Below are 10021 nucleotides of genomic sequence, written 5' to 3'. Positions count from 1 at the left end.
TCAGTACGGCACTGGAGTGTTGGCCTGGACCTCGAGTGGAACTTGACCACACAACCTTTAGACTCAGAAACAGGAGTGTCACTCACTGAGCCATGGTTAGCACCAATTGCCAGCGCAACCCTTGCTTTTGGTAACCATTCTTTTCAGTTTGAGAATGGGCAAATTAGTTCACTGAAAGGTCAATGAAGATGAACTCAGTGTGAGACTGGCGTGCGCACGGCTTTGTCTGATTGTTACTGGTGTAATTTATTTCACCACAACAGAAGGGTGGAGAGTGTGAAAGGTTGACGCTGCTCTTTGAAAATCGCAGCCAGTGGCACTTGGGGAGAGGAGCAACTTCCCATTATTATTTCCAAACACGTGCAACAAGAACAAGAATGGAGCTGCCTCACGATGAAGGATCACACAGGAGGATATTTTAGGATTTACACCAGCAAGTTGTTTTCTCCAAATATAATTTTATTCTGAATGTATCAAGCTTGACATTTTCAAGTGCGAAGTTTTATTCAATCCTCGCTCTGTGTTATTGGAAACAGAAGTCATTGCAGCGAAATGCAAGGTTAGGTACCGAGACCTTGACACAGTGGAAGGTGCTTAAGAAAGTGATGCTGAATAAAAAGCTGGTTGGAACAGGAATTGAACCATTGTTTAATGATGGTTGATTGTATCCAGCGCAGTGGACGCTCCTTGGCTGGTATGTTTGTTAATTATATGTTGGGTGGAATTTTCCCATCCCGCCCACCACAGGAATGGTAGCGGGCGGGACATGGACCATGCAAAGGTCCATTGACCTCAGGTGGGATTTTCCAGCTTTGGGGTGAGCGTGGCTGGAAAATCCCACCCACTGACTATATTGTTAAGATAAAGAGGTGAAGGCCACTGTTTAATTAAGAACATAGAGCACTTGTAAAGAGAGAGACTGATTTGATTTATTGTCACATGTATTAATATACAGTGAAAAGTATTGTTTCTTGCGTGCTATACAGACAAAGCATACCGTTCATAGAGAAGGAAAGGAGAAGGTGCAGAATGTAGTGTTACAGTCATAGCTGGGGTATAGAGAAAGATCAACTTAATGCAAGGTAGGTCCATTCAAAAGCCTGACAGGAGCAGGGAAGCTGTTCTTGAGTCGGTTGGTATGTGACCTCAAACTTTTGTATCTTTTCCCCCCGAAGAAAGAACATAAGAACATAAGAAATAGGAGCAGGAGTAGGCCATCTAGCCCCTCGAGCCTGCCCCGCCATTCAATAAGATCATGGCTGATCTGACGTGGATCAGTACCACTTACCCGCCTGATCCCCATAACCCTTAATTCCCTTACCGATCAGGAATCCATCCATCCGCGCTTTAAACATATTCAGCGAGGTAGCCTCCACCACCTCAGTGGGCAGAGAATTCCAGAGATTCACCACCCTCTGGGAGAAGAAGTTCCTCCTCAACTCTGTCTTAAACCGACCCCCCTTTATTTTGAGGCTGTGTCCTCTAGTTTTAACTTCCTTACTAAGTGGAAAGAATCTCTCCGCCTCCACCCTATCCAGCCCCCGCATTATCTTATAAGTCTCCATAAGATCCCCCCTCATCCTTCTAAACTCCAACGAGTACAAACCCAATCTCCTCAGCCTCTCCTCATAATCCAAAGGTAGAAGGTAGAAGAGAGAATGGCCATGGCCGGTGAACACCATGAGGACTGGAGTGCTTCCTCAGCACCCAAAATTACATTTAAATTTAATTCGATAGGGCTCTTTAAGAATGTTCTCCTGTATTGCAGTAGCCCCTTTAAGCGATTATCACTTTAATTTAGTTTGTTTACTTGTTAGTTGCAGGTGTACTGGAAAGAGTTTAACGAGGGGACAGCAGGGTCGGTAGGCAGGAGGCAGATATATATATAACGCTGCGCTCTGTAAATAAAGAAACTATCAAATGATTTGCATCTGGTTTCATATCTCCCCATATAGCTTGGAATCCATTTATCAATATCCACCCTCGCTTCTTTATGCTGCTCATACAGGAGTTGTAGGTTCAAGCCCCGCTTTGGATAGTGTGCGCAATTGCAGTGTTGCAGTGCTTGGGAAATAGTTGGTTGTCAGACATGCTATTCTTGGCCGCAGATGTTAAGTTGAGATCCCACCTCCCTGTTCTGGTCGATATTAAACAATCATTTATGGAGATCATGGAGTTACAGATAAGGTAGGAAAATGGACTTAATGTTTGAAGTAATACGTCTTTGGAGGCAGAAGTCCATTCACCAAATCCCTTTATTTACAAACTCTAACAGCAGTACAGAGTGCTCGCAGTCAGCAGTCTATCTCCAGGGGTGTCAGAAAAACTGGCACTCCTGGTTAAATACAAGGCAAGGACTCCCTGATTGGCCCATCAATTGGATCCTTAGTTCGGGATTTATCACTCCAATAAGCCAATCTCAATGACCTGATTGAAGTCATTACATTAGATTAGCCATTACCTTATTAAATGGCAGAGCAGGCTTGAAGGGTTGAATATTCCTACTCCTGTTCCTAATTCTTATGGTCTTGAAGTCTTATTTGTTGATGTGAAGCGAGTTCTCCTATTGTCCTGGTCAACATTCCTCTCATGGCATCAGTCTGTTGTGGTGGTGTGAATATGTTGAGAGATAATCTTGGTGTTTTTTCTTTTTACATTCGTTCAGATTATTGCACTCAAAAAGAGAGATAGAAAGGCCAGAGTTCTCCAATGTCACCCGCGGTTGGGATTCTCCAGTCCAGCTGCTGTAAATGGAGTTTTGGCTGAGGACTAAATTCTCCATTCTCGCAGGCAGTGGTAGCGAGGTTGCAAGATTGGAGAATTCCAGCCAAAATCTTGCCTGAATTACAATTTGTTACTGGCAGCAGCAAGTTGGTTTTCTCCTGTGAGAGAACTAGCAGTTGTAATATTATCAGCGATTTTATTTTTAAAAGGCAATGCTTTCAATGATTGAGTGTGACAGAAATGCCGTAATGATGTTGTCGATCTTAATTTGATCGTTCAATGTTTTTTTTCTCCCCCAAAATCTTTGCTTGAGATTTTCCGGCTCTTCCGGTCCCGTCAAAGGTGACCCCTTGCGGCAGGGCGGACGAGATATGCAAAACCCTGTTGACCTTGGCGGGACTGGAAAATCCTGCCAGCGGCCAATGGTGAGCCATTTCCATTGCTGGAAAACATATTGCCAGGGTGGAGGGGACACGAGGAGAGAGGGAGTGGAAAAGTCTGGCTGTGTCAGCAATATCATTGACATCTGTGACATCAAGCAAATAAAACGCACAGCAAGAATTTAACTCTCCCTCTCGTTATTCCTTGTTTCAATGGCTCTGCGATTGGGTGGCCAGGATTTCCTGTTTCCTGGGCCCAAAACTCTGGAATTTCCTCCCGAAATCTCTTCACTTCCTTCAAGACATTCCTTAAATCCTACCTCTTTGACCAAGGTTTTGCTCGCCTCGTTTGCCTCAGTGTCCAATTTCATTTGAACACATTCCTGCAAAACATCTGAGGATGTTTTACCATGTTAAAGGTGCTAGATGAATGCAAGTTGTGCTGAATTTGACTGCTGCGTGGCACTTACACACAGCTGGACGGTGGCTGGGTCTCCAGGCACCTTCGTTTCTCTGTGCTACTGTTGAGTAGCGGCGGAGTGGAATCACCCAATTTCACTCCCCATCTTCCCTTTTGTTCTAGATTGTCTCTTAATGTTCTCCCTCTTTCTACCAGAAGGAATCTAGTTGCAAAAACTCAGACGTCACACTAGAGCCTAGTGAATGCCATGCACTGAATGCCACTTTCTATCATTTTATAATATTGAAAATTGCTTTTCATTGAAAGCTCCTCAGTTATTGTGCTGCATGTGCCCCACGTACACTTTCTGGTAGAACATTATAGATGTTGGCCAATGATAACTGCTGAGGTTTGTAAGCTTCTATTCCTAAAGTCACGTCTGTCAGCTCATGTGGACAATGGAGTGAATTAATTCATTCTATTGTTGACGGTTCTGATTGAAGCAGTCAGACTCAACCTGGATCTCACCTGTCACAAATGCTGCCTGGCATATTGTGGAAAACTATGTGAGTGGGGTTAGATGAGTGTTTGTGGGGGGGGGGGGGGGGGGGGGGCGGCTTGTACAGAGCATAAACACCAGCACAACCTTGATGGGGTCAAATGGCCTGCCTTGATGCTGTACACACTGCAATGGAGGAGCACAGATTTTTCCAAGTATCCTGGCTCTTTCAACTGCCACCAATCCGATCACTCACCACACTGACATTTGTGGGATCTCACTGTGCATAACAGCCATAGCCAACTCCCTTGATACTCTTCAAAATAACTCAGTGCTCTGTTGAAATATGAGGTGTGGTGTTTTATTTTGCCACTTATCAGTGCTGTACAAACCTTGGGTACCACTTTGGTCCAAACAAACCAGAAGGATTTAAATGGTTAAGCAACTGTAAGTAGTCTATAGTTCCTGGCAGACCCTATACTAGCACCAAATGCCCCTGAATTCTCAGTGCAGCAAGTTCCTGATGGTGAGTTTGAGTGTAAAATGCAGCTTGGACACTGAAAGTCTACAAAGGGATATAGATAGTCTAAGTGAGTGGGCGAGGGTCTGGCAGCTGGAGTACAATGTTGGTAAATGTGAGGTCATCCATTTTGGTAGGAATGGCTTCCAATGCCAATCAATGTTGGTAAATGTGAGGTCATCCATTTTGGTAGGAATGGCTTCCAATGCCAATCAGAAGCCAAGTCTGCTATGGATTGTTCAAATTTACATAATACGTGCCTGATTCCAACCAGCTTGGACACTGAAAGTCTACAAAGGGATATAGATAGTCTAAGTGAGTGGGCGAGGGTCTGGCAGCTGGAGTACAATGTTGGTAAATGTGAGGTCATCCATTTTGGTAGGAATAACAGCAAAATGGACTATTATTTAAATGGTACAAAATTGCAGCATGCTGCTGTGCAGAGGGACCTGGCTGTCCTTGTGCAGGAATCTCAAGGAGTTGGTTTGTAGGTGCAACAGGTAATTAAGAAGGCAAATGGAATTTTGTCCTTCATTGCTAGAGGGATGGAGTTTAAAAACAGGGAGGTTATGTTGCAGCTGTACAAGGTGCTGGTGAGGCCATACCTGGAGTATGGTGTACAGTTTATCACCTTACTTGAGAGGATATACTGACACTGGAGGGGGTGCAGAGGAAATTCACTAGGTTGATTCCAGAGTGGAGAGGATTGGCTTATGAGGAGAGACTGAGTAGACTGGGGCTATACTCATTGGAATTCAGAAGAATGAGGGGAGATCTTATAGAAACATACAAGATTATGAAGGGAATAGATAAGATAGAAGCAGGGAAGTTGTTTCCATTGGCAGGTGAAACTAGAACTAGGGATATGGCCTCAAAATAAGGGGGAGCAGATATAGGACTGAGTTGAGGAGGAACTTCACACAAAAGGTTGTGAATCTGTGGAATTCCCTGCCCAGTGAAGCAGTTGAGGCTACCTCACTGAATGTTTAAGGCAAGGATAGATACATTTTTGAACAGTAAAGGAATGGAGGGTTATGGTGAGCGGGCAAGTGGAACTGAGTCCATGAAAAGATCAGCCATGATCTTATTGAATGGCGGAGCAGGCTCGAGGGGCCAGATGGCCTACTCCTGCTCCTAGTTCTTATGTTCTTATGCAAGGCAGATAAATGGATAAAGCAGATAGGGCAGCACACTGGTAAGCACTGCTGCCTCAGCACCAGGGACCCAGGTTTGATTCCCAGCTTGGGTCAGTATCTGTGGAGTTTGCACGGTTTCCCCGTGTCTGTGTAGATTTCCTCCTACAGTATGGCAGATATGCTGGTTAGGTGCATTGGCCATGCTAAATTCTCCCTCAGTGTACCCAAGCAGGCACCGGAGTGTGGCGACTAGGGGATTTTCACAGCAACTTCATTGCAGTGTTAATATAAGCCTACGTGACAATAAATAAACAAACTTAAAGCTTATAAAGCTTTCAACAGCATTCTCAACACATTGGACGCGATTTTCCTAAAACATGTGGAGATGCTGGCGTTGGACTGGGGTAGGCACAGTAAGAAGTCTCAACACCAGGTTAAAGTTCAACAGGTTTATTTGGAATCATGAGCTTTTGGAGCACTGCTCCTTCATCAGGTGAGTCAGTTGGGAACATTGGCATTTCCAGAAGATACACCATTAAACCATTTACTCAGATGTTAATTAATTATGAATTTATTCAAACCCAGTTCACTCCCTTTCTGAATGATGGAGGTGTCCAGACCAGGAGTCACAGTCTGAGGATTCAGGGTAGACCATTTAGGACAGAGATAAGGAGACATTTCTTCACCCAAAGAGCAGTGAGCCTGTGGAATTCATCACCACAAGAAATAGTTGATGCCAAAATATTGAATGTATTCAAGAGGCGGCTGGATATAGCACTTGGGGCAAATGGGATCAAAGGTTATGGGGAGAAAGCAGGATTAGGCTATTGAGTTGGACGATCAGCCATGATGGTGATGAATGGTGGAGCAGGCTCGAAGGGCCAAACGGCCGCCTCCTGCTCCTATCTTCTATGTTTCTATGAGTGTGAACTTCTTTACGTGGAGATGCCGGCGTTGGACTGGGGTAAACACAGTAAGAAGTTTAACAACACCAGGTTAATGGTGTTCACATTAACTTCTTTACGGCAGGGGATAGATCTCATTGAGCCCCCTGGTACAAATCTTATGTCCCTCTCCTGGGGGTTTCTGGCCAAAATGGGAATTGCACCTGTGATGGATAGGCCTGGAAAATCCACCCCCCCTGCCATTGACCAGCGAGTTATGATCTGGAACTTACTAGTTAAAAATGGGGATTCACTGAAAACTTTCTAAAGTAATGGAGAAATATTTGAGGGGAATCATAGAATCCCTCCAGTGCAGAAGGAGGCCTTTCAGCCCATCGAGTCTGCACCAACCACAATCCCACCCAGGCCCTATCCCCATAACCCCACACATTTTAACCTCTAATCTATGCACCCCGCAACACTGAGGGACAATTTAGCAAGGCCAATGCACCTAACCCGCACATCTTTGGTGTGGGGGAGGAAACCCGAGCACTCAGAGGAAACCCATGCAGACACAGAGAACATGCAGACTCTGTACAGTGACCCAAGCTGGGAATCGAACCTGGGTCCCTGGCACTGTGAGGCAACAGTGCTAACCACTGTGCCACCCTGTGGTGTAGTGCTGTGGGAAAGAATGTAATTCTTTTCGAACTGCTCTTTGAAGCAGCCAGCACAGACACGGTGGGCTTATGGACCCCCTCCTTTGCTATTCCATTGTATGATTTTCTGAAAGACATCTTCAGCCAGGCCTTTTAGCTTTCTATCTCTTCCCCCATGCTCCACACCATCCTCCCATCCCCAAATCCTGCTCAATGTCAGATTTCAGTTGTCTTTGTGAAGCATTTTGTAGGGAGGGGGGTATTTTTCCCCACATTGAAAGGAGAGAGTTAATGGATGTAAATGGAATGTGTGGCAGATTGGGAGAAGGATTCCTCTGGGTGAAAGAAAACCCAAACGATTTCCCACTCTTTATTACCTCAGTGTTGCACCCAGATTCCCCAAAGTGTTTCACATTAACAGCCAGAAATGAAATCCTCACCTTCGCTTCCCCGAAGGAGACTGGAGAAAGGACAATCTGAATCCAGTGACAGCACAGGCTGTGAGCTGCAGGTTGTGATTAGTTAGGCAGACTCTATCCTGTAATGTGACAACTCCACACATCTCACTCCACCTGCTCTCCAAGCAAAGGAGAGGCTGCTGAGATGAGCAGCGAACTTTGCAGCAACGTGCACCTCTTCGGGGCTTCTCTGATAAAGTTGCTGTCAGAGTTAAAGGAAAAAGTACAATTTCTGATCCATCTCTGTCATGTAGAGGCAGCACGATGGTTAGCACTGATGCATCGCAGCACCAGGGACCTGGGCTCGATTCCCTGGGTCACTGTGTGGAGTTTGCACGTTCTCCCCATGTCTGCATGGACTTCCTCTGGGTGCTCCAGTTTCCTCCCACACTCCAAAGACGTGCAGGTTAGGTGTGTTAGTCATGCTAAATTCTCCCTCAGTGTACCCGAACAGTTGCTGGAGTGTGGTGACTAGAGGATTTTCACAGTAACTTCATTGCAGTGTTAATGTAAGCCTTATTTGTGACAAATAATCTTTAACTTTAGCATCCGAGCCCCTTAAAGGCATAACCCCTGTAGAATGAAATCACTCTTGATGGGCATACCAAAATGTTGCAATCTAGACTCTTCACAGGGCTGGCATGGGGTGGGGTTGTGGGGGTGGCAGGGAGAGGGGGAGGGTGGCCAGGGAGAATGCTGCAAGTTGAAGGGGGGGGGGGGGGGGGGGAAGGAGGAGGGGGGTGGCGATAGAGCTGGAAGCACACCCAAGATTGGTTGTCAAAGGTGTTATTCTTAGACTCAGATGTTAAGTTGACATTCCCCCCTGCGATTCAGGGGGATGTTAATCTTAAACAGTCCTTTAACAATCTATAACCATCTCAACAACCTTGGCTAACTGCAGCTGTCATAAGCTGATGGATAGAATCTCAGAGGTGGTTCCAGGAAGAGTAGTGGGAGGGGCAGGGGAGGGCAGGTCTTTTTACTGCTCACCTTCTTCACTTGGTGTGTAAATCACAAACACCAGTGAAAGTGTTTTAAAATGGATAGACCTTCATGCCCCAACAAAATGCAAGACATGCAATTAGAATCATAGAATTCCGACAGTACAGAAGGAGGCCATTCGGTCCATCAAGTCTGCACTGACCACAATCCCATCCAGGTCCTATTCCCATAACCCCACATATTTGCCCTGCTAATCCCCTGACATTAAGGGGCAATTTAGCATGGCCAACCAACCTAACCCACACATCTTTGCACTGTGGGAGGAAACCAGGGCACAGAGGAAACCCACACAGTCATGGGGAGAACTTGCAAACTGTTTCCTCAGAAGGACCTCTTCAAAAAAATGCAGAACACAAAAATACAAAACTTACTCCAACTTATCAAAAAGGTTTAATAAAGAATCAGCATTACTCCAAACTTGGGGCCTCACCCTGGGCCTCTCCAAATTGCATGCACATACATGCTCAGACTATTGTCCATAGCAAACTGCCGAGCCTTCAGGAGAAGTGACCATGACACCACACAACCCTGCCACAGCAACCTCTGCAAGACATGCCAGAACAACATGGATGCCATCATCTCACATGAGAACACCATCCACCAGGTACACAGTACATACTCTTGCAACTCAGCCAACATTGTCTACCTGATACACTGCAGGAAAGGATGTCCCAAGGCATAGTACATTGGGGAGACCAAGTAGACACTACAACAGATGAACAAACACCACTCAACAATCACCAGGCAGGAGCATTCCCTTCCTGTTGGGAACACCTCAGCATTCAGCCTCTGATCTTCAGGTAAACATTCTCCAAGGTGGCCTTCACAACACACAATCACTGAGCAGAAACTGATAGCTAAGTTCCACACACGAGGACAGCCTCAACCAGGATCTTGGGTTAATGTCACACTATCTGTAACCCCCACTTGTCTGGCTTACAAAATCTCACTAACTGTCTTGGCTGGAGACAATACACATCTCTTTAACCTGTGCTTAACACTCTCTCCACTCACATTGTCTGTACCTTTAAGACTTGATTACCTGTAAAGACTCGCATTCCAACCATTATCTTGTAAATTGAGTTTGTGTCTATATATGCCCCGTTTGTGAACACAGCTCCTCACTCACCTGAAGAAGGAGCGACACTCCGAAAGCTTGTGCTACCAAATAAACCTGTTGGACTTTAACCTGATGTCATGAGACTTCTTACCCCTCTCCAAATTCACAGCAATGCTGCATCATTTCTTATTTATAGTGAATCAGCTGGTCAGCTGACTATTACATCTCTCTGTAATTGGTTCCATGGTTTATTGGGTCAGCTGACCCTTACATCTTGTTCCCAATGGTCACATTACAAC

The sequence above is a fragment of the Mustelus asterias genome, chromosome 28 (genome assembly GCF_964213995.1).
Source record: "Mustelus asterias chromosome 28, sMusAst1.hap1.1, whole genome shotgun sequence".
NCBI lineage: Eukaryota > Metazoa > Chordata > Chondrichthyes > Carcharhiniformes > Triakidae > Mustelus > Mustelus asterias.
This window is presented reverse-complemented; position numbering follows the sequence as displayed.